General features: G+C 40.1%; 1 pseudogene; it reads left to right on the top strand.

Moving 5' to 3' along the window:
* Positions 1-404: 404 nt before the first annotated feature.
* LOC149156750 (large ribosomal subunit protein uL4 pseudogene) lies at positions 405-950 on the top strand (annotated as a pseudogene).
* The last annotated feature ends 8,609 nt before the right edge of the window (positions 951-9,559 follow it).

Here is a 9,559-nt window from a genome sequence, read left to right on the forward strand (position 1 = left end):
TTGACTAGGATGTCTTAGGTCTCCATTCCAAGTGGAATAACTCAAAAATACCTCTTTTAACCCATGCTAAAAAAAAACAGAAAATTACTAGTCTAAAATCTATAAATTCGAGAACTAGTGAGCTAGAAAATCTATCAAATACCTACCATAATCAAGTGAAAATGCAATGTGGTAATTTTTCTTATTAAGTAGAATGTTTGTTTGATCCAATTCAAGTGGAATCAACTTGATTGAAGATCGTTAGAATGCTCTAAAAAATAGCATAAATTCATTGTTATTTGCCACAAAGGACTTCTAGAAATCTAGATTTGGGAATAAGCAAACTAATACAAATAACTCAATGATTACTTCCTTGAATGAATATGTAAAACATGAGAAAGGAGGCGCTAGAGAGGAGCGGATCAATGGCAGCCACTGCAGCAGCTTGTCCTCAGGTATCAGTGCTAGATGTTGAAAGCGAAGGTGCAGAAGGGGGCAGCGATGCCATTCCCTTTCTGGACGTGATGGAAGCGTGCATCAGGGCCGGTCATCAGACTTCCGCAGAGTTATGGGCAACGAGACGGGTGGTTTCCCGAATCCCCCGTGATGCTGGAGACGAAGCGCACAGAGCTGGCCAGGGAGCTTTCTGCAACATGTGTCGTGGCAGATGGATGCTCGCACCCACAAAAATCTGGCGAATATGGCACCAAAAAAGACATGCAGTGGTTTCTGCCCTAGCAACCTCTGCGATCCCCACCCTTGTCATGGCTCGAGGTCACAGGATCGTGTCCGTCTCCGAGATGCCGCAGGTTCTCAGCGAAGGCGTTGAAGGGGTTGAGAAAACCCCAGCTGCTCTGAAGGCTTTAGCGGAAAGACATATAAACCCTAGATCCACCATTGATCGGCCAGATTTGGAGATCAATCTAGTAAAACGGGGCTCGGATAAGGCTGATCCGTCAGATCCAAAGTAGATCTTTATCAGATCAATAGAAGGCAGACATTGTTGTGTGCAGATCTGGGAAGGAATGAATGTTTTGGAGTTAAAAAAGGAGATCCAAATCAAACTGGGAACTCCAGTGACATACCAAAATCTGTTATTTTCAGGACTCTGCATGTAGGACCAGCACACACTTCAGCACTATGGAGTTGTTAAAGATTCAACCATCATCCTCAATCTGAGACTGCAAGGCGGGTGCAAAGGAACCAATTCAAAAACCACAGGTTCCTTCCGAGATGCAGTCAAAGGAAAGGAACCATTACAACACAATCCAGCACAAACATCAGAGCTTCCAGGCCCCTACATAGTGGAACAGAAGCCAGAATCACCCATGCTTATTGTATCGCTGCCGGAGGTAACAGATCTATATACAGATTTAATCCACAATGCTATTATATGCAGATTTAATGGTTATTGGCCCAAAGCAGATGCTCTGCACCAATGGGTTTTTACATCTTGGTCACCTAAATGTGAAATATATCTATGCCCTAAAGGTTTTTTCATAGTCAGATTTAGCACAGAACTGGAATGAGACAATATCATTAATCAGGGACCTTGGTTTTGGGGTAGTGCTGGCCTCTTTATCACCCCCTGGTTCCCAGATTTTGATGCCAATACCATGGTAGTTTCAATGATGCCAGTTTGGGTAAGGCTGCATAACCTCCCACTGCATTTTTGGCACCGAAAAGCTTTAACAGCCATTGGGAACTCCCTAGGAAAACATCTTAAAACAGATGAAGACAGAGCTATTCGAGGAATTTTCACATATGCCAGAATATGTGTTGAAGTGGATCTAAGTCAAGGACTCCCAGATCACATCACATTGAATTTTAATAACTCACTGTGGATGCAACAACTTGACTACGAGAACACAGCATTCAGATGCTGTGGCTGCTTGCAGACAGGGCACCTTCAATATGCATGTCCACAGGCTAGCAAGGAGCCAAAAGGGAACAAGAAACAACAGAAAAAACCCAAAGGTTGGCAGCATACCGAACCACTGGAGGAAGAGGCACTGAACACAGAACCCACAGACGCACGTAGGAGACAGGAAAAAACACAGGAAGAGAGCACCGAGGGGCCCAATTTGGAGCCAGATCACTTGGTACGACAACAAGAATCACCGCTGGAAATAAGCGGCGCCAAACGAGCATATAGCTCCGAAGGATCGGAATCTGATAAAGAACAACCAATGTACACAGAGGAAAACCAACTTGCTATAATTGTTCCCACTCCCAACACTGGAGTCTGGCGCAAAGTAGAGAAGAAAAAAGGCAGGAAAACATAGGCCTGCTGGCACAACATTACCTTTCTGTTATTTCTGTTACCTTCCTGTCATTACAGGAATAGCCATCCGCTATTTTGTGTTGATTTTACTGTTTTGCTGCCTATCATTACACAGGAATAGCCATATGCATATGCTTCAAGCATCTACAAAATGTAATTTTATCAATATGAATAAAATTACAATTTTTTCTACGGGAAAAAAAAACTCAATGATTACTATGACATTACAAAGTTGTTACAAGGATGAAATGATGCTTGCGATCCTACAAAATAACTTACTTCAACCATTTAAGCCAATCCTACAATAAGAAATCATCAATACTAAATCCAGAAATAGGAAAAAACAAGAACAAGAGATGCATGTGAATAAGAAGTGAACAGAAGAAAAGTAAATGATACAAAAGGGATCTAAGGCTCATGGAATGGCCAAGCCCAAGGAAACTCAGAGTCCTATGAATGAGACCAATATTTAGAAGTTGAACATGCCACCAATCTTCATTATTTCCATCAATACAATTATATCCCTGCAAGAAATGAAAGTGGAACTAAAAAAGCACGACTTCTCTCCACAAGAAAACTAAGAAAAATCCACCCCTAGAGGATATTCGACTTAGTACTTATACAAAATGATTAGGAAGCATTCCCCATGAAAGGAGGAAGCTTTCCCCACCAAAATATCTTAATTAGTGGATTTGGTTCCCAATACTAGGAAACTGCATTAAATGACAGGGAACACTTTCCTAGATTTTCTCAATCACTGGAGCTTTAGAATATATGCAATTATTTCAAAATATCTTCTTGATTTATGATTTAATATTGATCCTCCTGTACTAGGTAGCAAGTCCCTAAATTATCTCCTCCTCCAAATCTTCATAATTTGCCCAATATTCTCACAATATTCCACAAAATAAATAATATTAGGCACAAATATGCAATTATCCATAAGCCTTCCTAACGAACATATTAAATTTAAAAATACATTATCTAATGCAAAAATAGAGGTTTAAGGTTCTGAAGGATGGTTATATGGGCCTTAATTTATGTCTAATTTAGAGGCGCATCATACCCCCTGTTGAAAGTATTGCTCATCCTCTGAGCAACTAAGTGACCTCATTATGTCTCATTCATGGACCTGGTGGCCTCTCTCTTGTGCATTCCTCAGTCTTATCTCTTAAGAATTTTGGTTGTAATTTTTGCAAGGGCAAGCATAAAAATAAAGTTGTTCTTTTCATGATTGTTTAACATTCTTTCAAGAAAAAAAACATAACTTTCCTCTTTGCAAGTGAACTTTGTTGGCTTATAGATCCATTTCATTCATATCCTCTCCCTTGAAACCTTCATTCCATTTTCACTTATTTTTCCTAAACTGTTTGTGCATGGAAAAATCACAGTGTTTCTTGAGATCATTAGTCTACCTTCTCCCCCTTATTCAAGATGGGTTCTTGAATATTTTTCAGTTTGGCAAGGTCTTCCACATCCTTTCCCAAACTCCTGCTACCTTTTTCCACCATTTGGACACCTCTAAAACCTTCAAAACATCTTTAGATGAGAACTATGACATCTTGTAGTAACTACAGAAAACCCTGTAGTAATTCCTGTAGTAACTACAAGAAACCTTGTAGCAGCCTGTTTAAACCTATTTTGAGCAAAAATAATTTTCTGAGCCTAGGGTATGCCCTCAACTTGACTTCCATGCCTTTATTCCCTTTCTATCACATCTTTTAGGCCTTGGACAAAAGCTAGAAAGAGATTAGAGACCTCTTGGAAAACCTCTTTTCATCACTGTTGTTTGAGTTCTATTTTGATGCTGAATGACTTCTTTCCTTTTGTTGCCTTGTTTTTCTCTTTTGTGGCCTAGATGATTTCCTAATGGCGTTGGAGTTCTCTGTTTTGATTGGGTCTCTCTAAGGCGCTACCATTTTGGGTTTTAGGACAATTTTTTCCTTTCTTCCTTCTTGTAGCACCATTTTGCCTTCCTGTAGCAGTCATTCCTTCTCTTTTAGGGTCTTCTAGCTGTATGGGAGTGATGTGAAATGATGTAGAGGACTTGGAGGATGATGCTAGGGCTCAGAGGAAGTAGTTTAGGTTTGTGAAAATGGAGAGGATGTGCTCTGTATGTTTTTTTCAAGAAATTTTCAGGGTGAGACAGAGTGTAGGGTTTTTTCTTGAAAAATATTATTTTTTTCTTATGAAATGGGATGGATGAATGATGGATAGATAGTGGATACGAAGTGTATGGAGGGCTTAGAGTGTTGTGGTGACTTGGCATTTTCACAAATTTCCTCTTTTAACTATTGTCCCCATTCCTCGAAATCATCACCCTTCCTAATTTGGTTTTTCCACATTGCATGAGTGAAGGAATTAGTTGTATTAACTAGCTGATGGTGGCCAATACTGTTGGCCAATCCTTAGCTTATAAAACCTCATCTCTCATGCATTAACAATAAATTTCTAGCTATAATATCCTCAAGAGAGGAGGTCAAGAATATTGCATACCTGTACCTATCTGATGATTGTTTGAGACGCATGGATCTTGCTGCTGATTTGATGATTGATCCATGGTCCTTTGGAGGTGATAATTTCCTTTGCTTGATTCTGCACAAGTCTTCATAGCTTGGTGATTCTAAACCTTTGTCTTCCAGTTACTATGAGAAATTTATCTTAGTCAAATACAACCTTCTTAGAGCGATGGGCTAAGCCATGGGTTATTTTCACCTTCCCTATACTTTTCACAGCTGTCATACCCCTTACTATCACTTCATTTCATCTTCCCTACCTTCCTATAGCCTTTAGCTAGTTTCCTATAGAAAAATAGGATATCTGGTAGTAACTATAGGAAACCCTGTAGCATCCTGTTTAAACCCATATCTCCCAAATGGTACACTGGATTGACCTGAATTTTTTTAAGCATGGTGCCATTATCCTTATGCACCTCCCCATAAAAAAAAAATTGGTGAGTGGTGTTGGCATTATGTTATCTGGTATGACTGTATGTTACAGATGTTGTACTTGATGGCAACTCCAGTGGTAAGGCTCTCAGTTTGTTGAAAAATTAAGAAGGACGCAGGCAATCGGTTCAGAAAGTGCGTCCCCGCAGGTATACCATGCAGAACCCGCGTCCAGGGACGCCAGCCAGCCGTTCAGGGGGTGCGTCTACCCAGTGCACACATTTCAAGGCAGAGAAAAGCACGTGGGGGTTTCTTGTGTGGTATCTAGCCGACGGTTTTATGTTTCTATGGTGTCGGCTCGTGGTATTGTTCCATGTTTTGGGGAGGAGCTTGCCTATATAAAGCAAAGGAGTTCATTTGGATTGTGCAATTGTCTTGGGTTGAATATCTTATTTGGTGAGATCTAGTCCAGATCTAAGAGGGCGAATCTTCTAATGGACTGTGATCTCTATGGCGCATGATCAGATCTGTAGATCTGACTGTTTGGGTTTGTCCTGAAGCCTTCATATCATTTATATCTAAAGGGTCGCAGGTTCAGTGAAGGGAAAGTGCGCCGGGACGCAGGTACTGTAAAAGGCAAGTGCGCCGAGACGCAGCACAGTAGAGAGAGACTTGCGTGGGGACGCAGGGCGATCAAGGTTCAGGTGCGTCTCTGAAGCAGAAGGACACGGCGCGATAGTGTTTTCAGGTGCGTCTCTGTAGCGAAAGACGCGGCGCGATAGTGTTTTCAGGCGCGTCTCTGTAGCGAAAGACGCGGCGCGATAGTATCTTTGGGTGCGTCTCTGAAGCAACAGAACGCAGAGCAGTCAAAGGAACAGTGCGTGGGTACGCAGCGGAGCAGAAGGATATCTGCGTGTGGACGCAGAGTAGCAGAAGGTTAACGGCGTCTGGTCGCAGGCCACAGAAAGAAAATCTGCGTCTCTGTTTTAAGATGTTCTGTTGATTGAATTTCTCTATTGATAAGGTGTTCTGGGTTAGTTCTGTTGTTGCTGATCTGATATCTGTAGTGATCTATATCTGTTATGTACTTGTTGATCATCTGATGCTTTATGAAAAGAAGTAGGGGGTCGTAGCTCCCTTCCAGGAGTAGACTGGAAAACGAGAGAGAGAGAGAGTTGTAGCTCTTTGCAGGTTGCAGCCTGCGTACTGGTAAAGGACTGCACCAGTACAAAATCATTGTAAAAGAAGTTTCTAAATTGAAAGAAGATAGAGACATATTGCAGCAGGTGGTTTTCACCCACATTGGGTTTCCACCTTACATCTTGTGTTCTTTGGTGTGACTATCTGTTTTTCATGCTCATTATTTTATGGTACTGACATGCTAAAATAATTCAAAGATCAAATAAGGAAGATTTATTAAATTGCTAGATAATACTGATTCACCCCCCCTCTCAGTATTATTTCCAACAATTGGTATCAGAGCAGGTCCTTCAGATAAGCTTGATCGCTTGAAGGTAGATCGTTCATCATGAGCAACTACGAGAGAGAAGCATCAATCAGGCCACCGATTTTTGATGGGACAAACTTCAATTATTGGAAGGTAAGAGTTACTGCATATCTTCAATCTCTTGGTACAGAAGTTTGGGACATTGTAGAAACAGGCTATGCTTTTCCTTCAGCTACTCCTACAGATCCAGCTGAGAAAAAGAAGTATGAAACAAATGCAAAAGCAGTCAGTACTCTATTAGGAAGTATATCCCAAACAGAATTCATGAAGGTAATGCACTTCAAATCAGCAAAAGAGATATGGGACAAAATGGTCACGAGCTATGAAGGAGATGAACAGGTAAAACAAGCTAAACTTCAAACTCTCAGGATTCAATATGAGACTCTCAAGATGTATAATGATGAAAGTGTGGCTAATTATTTTCTTCGGGTAGATGAGATTGTTAATTGTATGAAAAATTTGGGTGAAGAAATAAAAGAGGCTATAGTAGTTCAAAAGATTCTAAGATCATTATCCCCCAAGTTTGAATCTAAAGTATCTGCAATAGAAGAAAAGGAAAATCTCTGTGTTCTCACTATGTCTCAGCTACATGGAATTCTAATTGCTTATGAAATGAGAAAGGGAGGTCCATCAGACAGAAGGGAAGCTGCTTTTAAGGCATCAGGCAAAGAAGATTACTATGAAGCAAGCCATGTTCCAGAAGAAGAGGAAGAAGAATCAAATTTTGTCAGAAATCTTCAAAGGGGTTCTGGAAGGTTCAGAGGTAAGCTACCTTTCAAATGCTTTGCTTGTGGAAGAGTAGGTCATTATGCTGCAAAATGTCCTTATAAGGATAAAGGAAAGGAACCTGCTAGATGGAACAAGAAACAAAGTGCAAATAAGAAAAGCTACTACACCCATGAAGATAGTGATGGTTTATCAAACAGTGATGAAGATGAACAAGGTAATAAATATAAGTTGTTAATGGCATTTGAAGATGATGATTATGAGGATGTTGTAGATGTGAATAACCTCTATGATGAAATTACTAGACTCAAGAGATGTATAGAAGAAAAGAATGTGATCATTGATACTCTACAATTTCAAATTGATGAAAAAGAAAAACATCTTGAAAAACTAGAAGGTGAAATTGTTGGTCTCAGAAAAGAAATTGAGAAAACAAAAGCTATTAATCTTAAGTTTGTCAAAGGATCTGAAACTTTGGATGAGATTATCAATGTGCAGCGGTCTCCTCTAAACAAGACAGGTTTGGGTTACAATGGAGAAACCTCTCAAGCATCCACCTCAAAAAGTTATCTTGATGCGGCAAGAAGAAATGAGCAGAAGAACAATGAAGATAATCAGGTAAAGCAGGGACAAAATACAAACAGAAACTATCAGGGGCAATCCATCTTAAGGGTGAACAAAAGCTACAACCAGCCACAGGTAAAATCTTCTCAGTTTGGTTCAAGAATAGATGAAAATAGAAATTACAATCAGTTGGCAGGTAGATTCAATAACCGCAGAAGCTTCTTCAATGGACAATGCTTTTCTTGCCATAATTTTGGTCACAAAGCAGCTCAATGTGTTGCATATAAAACAATCATGACTAGGGAAGCTCAAAAACAAAGAAGTATGACAGGGATGACAAAAAGGACCTATAACAACTTTTCGGTTCTTGAAAATGAAGTCGAATGTTCTATTTGCAATAACTTTGGTCATGAAGAATCTGAATGCAGGAGCAGGTTTCAGCAGAAAAAGGAGCAAGCCTCAAGCACCAAAACATGGAGAATAAAGGAACCTCAAACAGAAAGATGTGGAATAGCATTTTATGCAGAGGGACAGGAAAATCTATGGTACATTGACAGTGGATGTTCGAAGCATATGACAGGTGATAAAGAAAAACTTGAATCTTATTCTGTTCTAGAAAAAGGAAAGAAAGTCTCTTTTGGAAACGATACTCCTGCAACTATAAAAGGAAAAGGCATTGCTCAGTTAAAAGGAAAGGTCAAAGCTGGAAATGTTTTGTATGTTGATGGATTGAAGCATAATCTTCTAAGTGTCAGCCATATGTGTGATCAAAGAACCGAGGTTATTTTCAGATCGAATGGATGTCTTGTTCGTGATCTTGATACAGGTAAAACAGTACTCAAAGGCAAAAGAACTCCAAATAATCTGTACATATTTGAAGAAGGACAACAACCATGCTATCTAAGCAAGGATGAAGAGCACTGGTTATGGCATCGAAGGTTGGGACATCTAAGCTTCTCACAAATAAGGAAAGCATGCAAATATCAGGCAGTTCGCGATCTTCCAGATATCAAAATTCCTGACAACACCATATGCAGATCATGTCAGTTTGGAAAACAAACCAGGACTAACTTTCCAGAGAAAGAAGGATCAGCTAGCATGACTCTTGAGCTAGTACATACAGATACATGTGGTCCATTCAGGAAAAGAACACCTAGAGGAGAGGAATACTTGATATTATTTATTGACGATTTCTCCAGGTTTGTCTGGTTAGGACTTATGAAGCACAAAGATGAAGCATTCGAAAAATTCAAATCCTTCAAAGCCTTGGTTGAAAATGAATCAGGTCACAAAATTAAGTGCCTCAGATCCGACAGAGGTGGGGAATTTACTTCAAATGAATTTTTCGATTTCTGTGATGAACATGGGATAAGGAGAGAATTCTCTACAGCTAGAACTCCTCAGCAAAATGGAGTTGTTGAAAGAATGAACAGAACAATTCAACAAATGGCTCGTGCTATGCTTGATGAATCAGGAACTCCCGCAACTTTCTGGGGTGAAGCTGCACATGCTGCGGTTGTTATTCTCAACAAAACAAATGTCCGGGTGAACAGCACTCAAACTCCTCATGAGCTTTGGAGTGGCAGGACTCCTTCGGTAAAGCACTTCAAA

The sequence above is a fragment of the Pinus tabuliformis genome, chromosome 9 (assembly GCF_031772625.1).
Source record: "Pinus tabuliformis cultivar Carrire ecotype Pingquan chromosome 9, CPIR1, whole genome shotgun sequence".
In the NCBI taxonomy this organism is placed as follows: domain Eukaryota; kingdom Viridiplantae; phylum Streptophyta; class Pinopsida; order Pinales; family Pinaceae; genus Pinus; species Pinus tabuliformis.